The sequence below is a fragment of the Mytilus trossulus genome, chromosome 11, assembly GCF_036588685.1.
Source record: "Mytilus trossulus isolate FHL-02 chromosome 11, PNRI_Mtr1.1.1.hap1, whole genome shotgun sequence".
In the NCBI taxonomy this organism is placed as follows: Eukaryota; Metazoa; Mollusca; class Bivalvia; order Mytilida; family Mytilidae; genus Mytilus; species Mytilus trossulus.
In genome coordinates this window covers 40,222,054-40,231,842 of record NC_086383.1, presented here as the reverse complement: position 1 = coordinate 40,231,842, position 9,789 = coordinate 40,222,054, and the positions used below count along the sequence as shown (strand labels likewise).

The 9,789-nt window shown below is 29.3% G+C and overlaps 1 long non-coding RNA gene across 1 annotated transcript; it reads left to right on the top strand.

The window, feature by feature from the left end:
• Positions 1 to 544: 544 nt before the first annotated feature.
• LOC134691091 (uncharacterized) lies at positions 545 to 5,176 on the top strand. Its single transcript, XR_010102092.1, has 3 exons — positions 545 to 1,210; positions 2,623 to 2,731; positions 3,210 to 5,176. It is a non-coding gene; the product is annotated as an uncharacterized LOC134691091 (long non-coding RNA).
• Positions 5,177 to 9,789: the final 4,613 nt, after the last annotated feature.

Below are 9,789 nucleotides of genomic sequence, written 5' to 3'. Positions count from 1 at the left end.
AGAAACTATGAGTTATCTGTAATATATAACCTTTACAATTTGTTGTTTTTCCAATTTATGATCTATAAATTGCGTTGAGTTGGTAAACCACCAAAGTTACGTGGTGTTTGATCTTCATGTCGAATAGAGTAATGCCAACTATCCTGCTTAAAACTGTACTAAAGTTAGAATCTGATTTTTTTAATTATCAACTGTTTTAGTTTTATATGCGTACTTATTAGATTCGATCCGAGGTATTTTAATAGCACACTCCGGATCAATCGTTCGATACATACATGTCTTTAAACATGTTAAGAGGCAATGCCAGAGAAAACCAGGCAGAACTTGGAAATTTTGTTCAACAGACTTTTTGAGATAAATGTGTTTTTGTAATGTATCCACCTTGTTTTGTTGGGAAATGACATTTTAAAAAGTCATATTGGGTTATTATGTATAAAAAAATGAATTGGATTTTTCAGTAAATTTGACTGCTTATATAGGGAAATAGGGGTATTAATTTCTCAACAAAAACAGCCTACAATATAACATTGATATATATTCTAAAAGATGACCATGAATACAGCAGGAAATGATAATAACATCTTTGGTATCTGTTGATATGTAAATGTTCTAATGCAGTAAACTGTCAGGAAACAGCAGTTTGTTTTCGTCTTTTTGGTGTTTAGACATACCAAAAGTGATGCTCTTCAATTTAAAAACCGATAAAGGTTGTAACCAGCTGGTAATGTTTTGACAGAAAAATGAACTTCTGTTGTATATTTGTATACATAATTGAACATTTTGATAAGATTTAAGAAAAGTACATAACTTTGTGGTGTTGGGAAACTTATTTCCCTCACCAGGAGATTGTTGCATACATGTACGGGTGATAACTTCCAGACAGAGGTAGTTACAATATCTGTACGGGAATGAGGATTATTTATAAGACTGAAATTATTGTATTATTTGCTGGAAATGTGGAATATGAGGAATTTAAAGCCATTCGTGAGTAGTTTTTGATGATTCAGCTGGACAAATGCTGGAAATTATACAGTTTTCTCCCACCTTAAAACAGTACATGGTATATCATGGACACCAAAAGCAAACTATAAAGATCTAAATGCCATAATTTTGTGCATCTTGAAAACTGGAAAAAGCGCATCACTTTGAAGCAGATGATAGTGATAGTGTTTTAAAGAATCCTTTGCGACAGTTATACCAGTTGGAACAGGTAATAATTTAAATTATGAAAGTTTAAAATTACTTCTCGGATAAATCATGTGGCATATTCAATAATTTTAGTACATCCCCCCATTCCCTCATATTTTTAGTTACAATGTGAAATTATTCTCTGCAAATGTATGATCTGTGCTGAAAGCAATTTTATACAATTTTATTCATCATGTTTAAACATTATTTGAATAGGATAATACATGTAATTTAAAATAAAAAAAAATAAAAAAAAACTACATGTATCAGACTCAAAAGTTACAAAAAAAAGAAGATTTGGTTATGATCATGATGATTACCAATGAGAAAATCACATGTACAACTATCCTCCATATACAAAACAGACCATACATGTCTGTCACCTTATTTATTATGCTTATCATTAATATGTACATGTCAGTAAGGTATGTTCATGTGCCAAAATGAATGTACATGTAGGCAAAATGCGACTACAACTGAATACATTTGCATGTACATGTACAAACAATGTACATGTAGAATAGATAAATGTATAAAAAGATGTGGCATGAGTGTCAATGATAGATCATGATACAACTCTCCATCCAAGTCACAATTTATAAAAGTAAAGACAATCCTACAGTTATCAGGATAGTCATATGTATGTTTATATCTGATATGTAAACAGTAAGCTTAATTTGTTAAAAATCAGGAATGTCAAATTTAAATTTTCTGTAATTTTGATTGGTACATATACAGTGTACCTATATTTTATGACATATGAAAGACACACATATATTGAAAAGTGGTTATCATGATAACATATATATTTATTTATAAAAATATAACTTGTATATCAAATCTTAAGATAATTAGATTCTCAATCCACTATTTAGATGGGATCCTTTAGGACAGCAATACCTTTGTTTCATAAAATTGTTGTTTATTGTCCTTCGTGTCCTTAGAAACTAAATTAGACATGTGATACATGTATATACATGATACAATTGCAAGGATTTCAAACTTTTAACATTTAGTTCAAAACTGAAAAAAATATTTTAAAATTAGCACATTTTGAGATCTTGTCATTAGAATTTAGATACATTTGTACATGTACATGTGTGATCCTGAAGCGCATAACATATACGGTTAATTTGACTCAAATATATCAAGTAAAGTTGTTTAGTAATAAGTTAATCACAATTTACCTTTCTGCTTTAAAGTGTTCATTTAGATCATTTTAAACATTAACCTGTCCATTTAAAAATAGAATTAATCATACAAAAAAGTCTTGTAACTTTGAATGTTTTAATGTAGTAAGATGCTAACAGCTCATTATATATTTTCCACTGGTTCTTAAGATAAGAAAATAACTAATTTGATTTTAAATACAATTTTCCAAATTCAATTCAAAGAATAATTGATCACCTTATAATCTGTTATTTCTTTAAACAGATAAAAGATACATCAGATGACAGACTTACATATAGAGGAGCCTATAATTAGAGAAATGGATCAACTTGATTTTGAAGTTAACCTACTGCATTAATATGAAAATTCATAAGTGAGTACCAGTATCTCTTAAAGTACATTTTTTACATGTTTATCTATATTTTGATAAAGTACCATATGAGATAAAGTATGTGAAATCTTAAATCCTGTAAATAAACTACACATTACATCAGTACATAATGTAAATCAGAATAAGAATGCATAACAAATGAATTGTTAAACATTTTAATATGACCAGTGTCAGCTTAATTTAAGAACAAATTAAAACACAGATGACACACACATAAAAATTAGACCAAGTGTGTAATTTCCAGATATGCAAGAAGGGTTTTAATCTCTCACTACAAATGTATTTGAAGTCCTGAATGTGATATCTTCTAAAAAATTATACTAAACTTCAAATATGTGTACTTGAATATATGTATACAATATTAAAATTCATCTTATTTAATACAATTAATTTAAAACATTTTCAAGCAAAAAACTGATGTATAAATGTATAGATTGACTATTCCTTCATTTGTTTTCAGGTGACTGAGGTTAAAGAAAATCACACATGAAACTGTAACCAGTTTGGGAGACTCATACAACAGAACATTTCAATACCTATTAAGTTTTTTATGTATATGTTTGACTTTTGGTAATATTTTGGAAGTAACTTTAGTAATTGAGAGACCTCAATGTTGAAAATGCCAATTTTGATAGAGGACAATTTTAAGAATATCAACTTAGTTGTTTATGAATCTTTATCTTTTAAAATATTACTGGGTGTCTGAAAGAATATTTCAAAATTTTCTGAAACTATTTAGATATTTATCATGTTTCATGTGTTTATATAGGCAAATATTTATACATGTCATTTATGTTATGCAAGGGTTTATATGAATTTCGAAAAAGATGTATTATTATATATATGTGTTGATAAAATAAGTTCCAAATTATTACAGAATAACAGAAAATGGGATCAATTTATATTAAAACAAATCTGTTTTAAAAGGGAATGAAAAGTCAAAAATTGTATTTTTTTAAATAATTGTGTTAACATTTTTGTGCTATTTAGAAATATGTACACAAAAAAAATATAAGTATCAATGTAGTATGCCCTTGTTATTTTTTGTTTTGTGCAGTACATGCATTTGAATCTTGATCAAAATTTATGGATTGAATTACTAAACAGAATAAACTAATTGTTATGTTAACACTGTTGCTAAGTATATGTCACATTTAATCAGGCCAAGTTATCCGTCTTATTAACAAAGGAGGTTTGATATGATTGCCAATTTCAAGGCTACATGTACCTATCACAGTTTTCTTTAGGCCATAATCATTGTGATGTATGGAAATAATTATCTGTTGTCATTATCATATTCTGACTTTTATACAAACCAAGTGATGAAGATAAAGGGTGCTTCTATTTCCAAAGGTTTTGAAGAAACTGCTATGGAACACAATAAAAATCAGATGTAGTATAACAGTGGCGGATCCAGAAATTTTCATAAGAGGGGGCCCACTGACTGACCTAAGGGGGCCCCTCCAGTCATGCTTCAGTGTTTCCCTATATGACCCCCCCTGCCCCCCCTAAATCCGCCTCTGCATAATTGTAATCAGACAACTCTCCATTAAGAGACCATACAATGTAAAAGTTTATAGTAATAGGTACAGCCTTCAATAAAGAATTAAACCACTCTGCATAATCATATTTGATTTTGCAAAAACAAAGAGCATGCTTATTTATAGATTTTGTCACTATCAATTATATACGTGCATGTACTAATGTATTCATGTGGTGTCTGTCCTTGATTTGAAATCCCCCCCCCCCAAAAAAAAAATAAAATAAATAATTATAAATGGAAAAGATCCATGGTCATGATGGTCATGCCAGTTGGAAGTTCAGAATATATCAGGTTGAGAAATGAGGATCTAATCATTTATTGTTCGACCGCAAACAATTTTTGGGAATGTATAATGGTATGATGTCGTCATTGTTGTTGTCTGAAGACACATTGTTTTCCGGACAATACCTTCTGTTTAAATTAATAGATATCTATGAAATTATGTTATAAGGTTCAATTCCCCTAAAGGAAGGTTTGGATAAATTTGGGGATGATGGTCCTTGGAACACAACAGATTGTCTTGAGGTGCTGCACACATGTGCCAAATATCGAAAGATTTTGTCAAAGGGCAAACAGATAATGCTCCCGACACAAAATTGTAAACAAAAGTCATCTTTTAAAATTGAGGTCAAAGGTCAAAGTACAGCAAAAAATTGTATTATAGGTATCTGTGGCATTGACTTGTGATCTAGATGCCAATTCAGTGAGAATTTTCTTGCATCTTCCAACTAAGTACTTTCATGGTGAAAATTTGTACAAAAAAGGCCTACAGGAAATGAATAGTGTACATTTTATGCTTGCTATGGCAACCGAGGGAACAAAGTGGCGACAAGACTACAACTTTTTTTCTTTATTTTTTTTCATCAAAAACTCACTAAAACATGATAAATACAATAAAGATGCAAAAGTGTTTGGTATTTTGCCACTCAATCCATTTATTACCATTTTGGTTTGCCAAAGCATAATTTTCTCAATATTACAATTTTCCTTATTTTTTGCATTTTTTTACTGAATTGTTTCAAAAAGAGTAAAAAAGATACCAAAAATTGTACTTTCATTATTTTTATGCCACACCTACGATAGTGCCGCCATTCGTCTGTCCGTCCGTCCGCCTGTCCCGCTTCAGGTTAAAGTTTTTGATGAAGATGAAGTCCAATCAACTTGAAACTTAGTAACATGTGCCCTATGATATGTTTTTTCTAATTTAAATGCCAAATTAGAGTTTTTACCCCAATTTTACGGTTCACTGAACATAGAAAATGATAGTGCAAATTTCAGGTTAAAGTTTTTGGTCAAGGTAGTTATTGATAAAGTAGAAGTTTAATCAACTTGAAACTTAGTGTACATGTTCCCTTTGATAACATCATTATAATATTAATGCCGAATTAGAGAATTTATTCCAATTTCACGGTCCACTAAACATAGAAAATGATAGTGCGAGTGGGGCATCCGTGTACTCTTGACACATTCTTGTTTTAACCCAACATACTTCCATATCAGTAGTAAGTTATAAATGTTGTTTTCCTCTGGTGATGGATAATTGAAAACGGTTAGAAACTGGCTTTTCTTAAATTTTCCCAATTTTTCTAATTTTAGCATTTTTTTATCTTTTTTTTTTTTTAAATCAAAAAAGATACCAAAAATTTTGTTTTCATCATTTTTCACACCAAAATAGTACTGGACTTGCATATAGGTAGTTTATTCATTAGTGTTGTTTTCCTCTGGTGATGGATAATTGAAAACGGTCAGAAAACGACTTTTCTCAAATTTTCTCAATTTTCCCTATTTTAGCATTTTTTTACCTTATTTCTTGAAAAAAATCAAAAAGATACCAAAAATTTTATTCTCATTATTTTTTACACCAACATAGTACAAGACTTCCATACAGGTAGTTAAGTCATTAAGGCTGTTTTTCTCCAATGATTGATCATTGAAAACGGTTAGAAACTGGCATTTCTCAATTTTCCTTATTTTAGCATTTTTTTAACCTTATTTTTTGAAAAAAATCAAAAAGATACCAAAAATTTTATTTCCATTATTTTTTACACCAACATAGTTCTAAACTTCCATATAGGTAGTTTAGTCATAAGGTCTGTTTTTCTCCAATGATGGTTCATTGAAAACGGTTAGAAACTGGCATTTCTCAATTTTCTCAATTTTCCTTATTTTAGCATTTTTTTACCTTATTTTTAGAAAAAAATCAAAAAGATACCAAAATTTTTATTTTCATTATTTTTTACACCAACATAGTACTAGACTTCCTAATAGGTAGTTTTGTCATAAGTATTGTTTTTCTCTGATGACGGATAATTGAAAACAGTAAGAAACTGGCTTTTTCTCCATACATTTCAATGGAAAATAGCGGTTTGAGCCCTTATATTGAATTTCATTAAAAAAAAAAGTCAAATTCACAAAAAATTGAAAAAAAATTATATATTCCCAGTCAGTATGTTATACTGAAAGGGAAAAATATAAGTTTGACCAAATTATTTTTTTTTAGTTGAACAGTCCTGCCTGGTTTTCTCTGGCATTGCCTCTTAAATGCATGTAATTAAAAGGTTCATTGTTTTTTTTTCTCATAGTAACACTTAAATTTGTAAACCCTTATTTAGTAAAGATTAATAGCATTTAAATATTGTTTGGATTTAAAAATTTAAGTTTTTACGTACCCAGTCGCGTGTTTTTTTTTTGTTTGTTCAAGAATGTGTATGTGAAATAACAATTTTAAGAAAGTAGGTATGAATACCTCATTGCATTTATAGTATATGTCAGATTTACATAGACTTTGTTGATTAAGATATACAATAAGGCGATTATTACAAAGTACAATCAACTATTCAATTGATCAGATTTAAACAACTTAAATTTGTTGATAAAAAACAAACTGTCATGAAGCTGTTAAAAAATCTTGACGTAGCAATTAAAACACAATTAAAAAAAGGTTAAAAAAAAACCGAAAACAAAATATATGACAAACGGCAATCAGTTACAACTCAATGATGATTTTAACCAAAGCAGTTGAGGATCAAAATGACCCAAAAGTACCCAGTTTTTAATATCCTGTTTTCTGTAACATTTTCGTGTTAAAATATAACTTGATATGTTCGACTACTAGTACTACATGGATGTAGTGTTATGATGTTTACCAGCTTTCTCTTTTTCTATTGGTTTGTAGCCTTATATTACAATACGATAGAATCCGAATCATTGCATAGCAAAATGCGGGGTTGGAATATTTAACACGTTTTCTTTGAAGTTGAAATTGTACGTTTAATGTGCAAACATCAATTTGTTAAATCGGTCAACTGATTTGATATTGAATTGTTTAATATAACGTTATCTAGTTAAACCGGAAAACTAACATTACAAAACCAGCAAATCTTTGTAACAGGAAATGTAAAAATAACAATATTTAAATTATGTGTTGTGTTTATTTCTGTATTAAACAATACATGTTTGATTGTGAGAAGGGCAACAAGGAAGTCTAAGAAAAAATCAAACGATTAAGGAGTTTCGTTGCATTTCACCCAATGGTCAACACCCGGAAATTGTTAAGTATAATACATTTTAATATCGACTTAGATTGACATTTACTTACATCATAGACAAACCATGGGTTAATTCTTATATAAATTTTCACTATCTGTTAAACATTTTCAATATCTTTTAAAAATTCTATACAATTAAGTTTTTTTTTAAACATACTACTTGAATTTGGATGGAACAACAAGGAAGTGTTTGAACAAATAAAATCAGTAAAACTAGTGTCTTAAATTCAACTAATGGTCAGAACCAGAAAATCTTATCAATATTTAAGATAAATTGAACGTCAGAACAATGAAAATATAAATGGTTGAGAGCAACGCCCAGTAATTTTTTAATCGGATTTCATCATCATGAAAAACTGGCGGCAGAACATTAAAATAATTATATTAAAGTTATTCCGAAGATGATTTTATTTTTTAAATTCCAAGTAAACGGCATCGAACAATTAACACAGAACTCAATAGTTTTCGAAGGTACCAGACTTATTATTTAATACGCCGGCCGCACGTTTTGTCTGCATAAGACTCATCTGTGACGCTGAGATAAAAATCATTAAAAGGCTAAAACAAGTACAAAGTTGAAGAGTATTGAGGACCCAAAATTTAAAAAAAAAATGTACCAAATACGGCTTAGGTTATCTATCCTTAGTATTTCGAATAATTAATACTTTTGCAAACAGTAAATGTATGAAAATGACCATACAATTGATATGCATGTCAACACCGAAATGGTGACTACTTGGCTGGAGATACCCCCAACGGGACGAAAGTGTTTAATTCAAATGCTTAAGCATCATTACAATACGGACAATTCACAATTGTAGTTTCAACACATATACACTTTATTCAAATTACAATTTAAATTAGAAATAATTTCAGGAAGACAAAATAAAAAAATAAAAAAAGCATATAGAGCATGTAGAGTAACTTGATGCATATGTAAAAATTAGATAAAAGTAATTGAACTACTCATTGCTGACTACATTTTCGCTTTAGTGGGTCAAGACCTATCTGTTCAGGAAGCTGAACTGAAATAAATCTTTTTAAACAACAAGTAAAGTTGTCTTTATCTGAATTTTTAAGTTTCAGAGACATTTGAAAGTCTAACTAGCCTCTACGATAAAAATGACGTTGTTCGTGTTTCTTTTTGTTATCCTTATTTTGACGATGACGTTCACTGAACTTTTTGCCACAATATTTTCAATATAACTTGCTTTGCTCGCGCTAGCAGTGTTGGTTTTAATTTTAATATATCACTGGTAAATTGTTTGGTCAAGACAAGTGTTACCACTTATAACTTTAAAATTTTACTAAAATTAACAAAATAAACGTATTTAGGTTGGATTTGCGACTGCACTTATCTATATATTGTTCATAGTAATATATATAAGTAAACAAGCATATCGTTCGTTAAAAAAATACTTTCAAAATTTTAAACTCTCTACTATTTTCATGTCTAAATCTTCAGTTTGATAACTTTTAAAATCATTGTCCTTATGCTGCTTAAATGTAACAGGGAAATGTTACTTTATACATTTATTCATAGCAAGAGAAGTGCACGCATCAATATGAAAGATTTGTTTATTCAAACAAATTTATAAGATTAATTCAGGACTTGCGTTGAAAAAAGTTTTCATTTCAATATTGTAAAATATCTTTTTAATGTCGTAACGAAAAATATTTATATCTTTCTGTTACATTCATCCACTAATTGTCTGAAGCTATAGATGCATGTCAATATTATTGTACGACATAATATCTTCGAGTTTTTTCGCTGCATCGACGTTTGTCACAATTATCATAAAATTTATTGATGCCTTTACATTACGTTTTTTATATATAGATTAGACCGTTGGTTTTCCCGTTTAAATGGTTTACTACTAGCTATGTTGTGCCCTTTATATCTTGCTGTTTGGTGTATTTGAGACTGTACTATGACCTATAATGGTTTA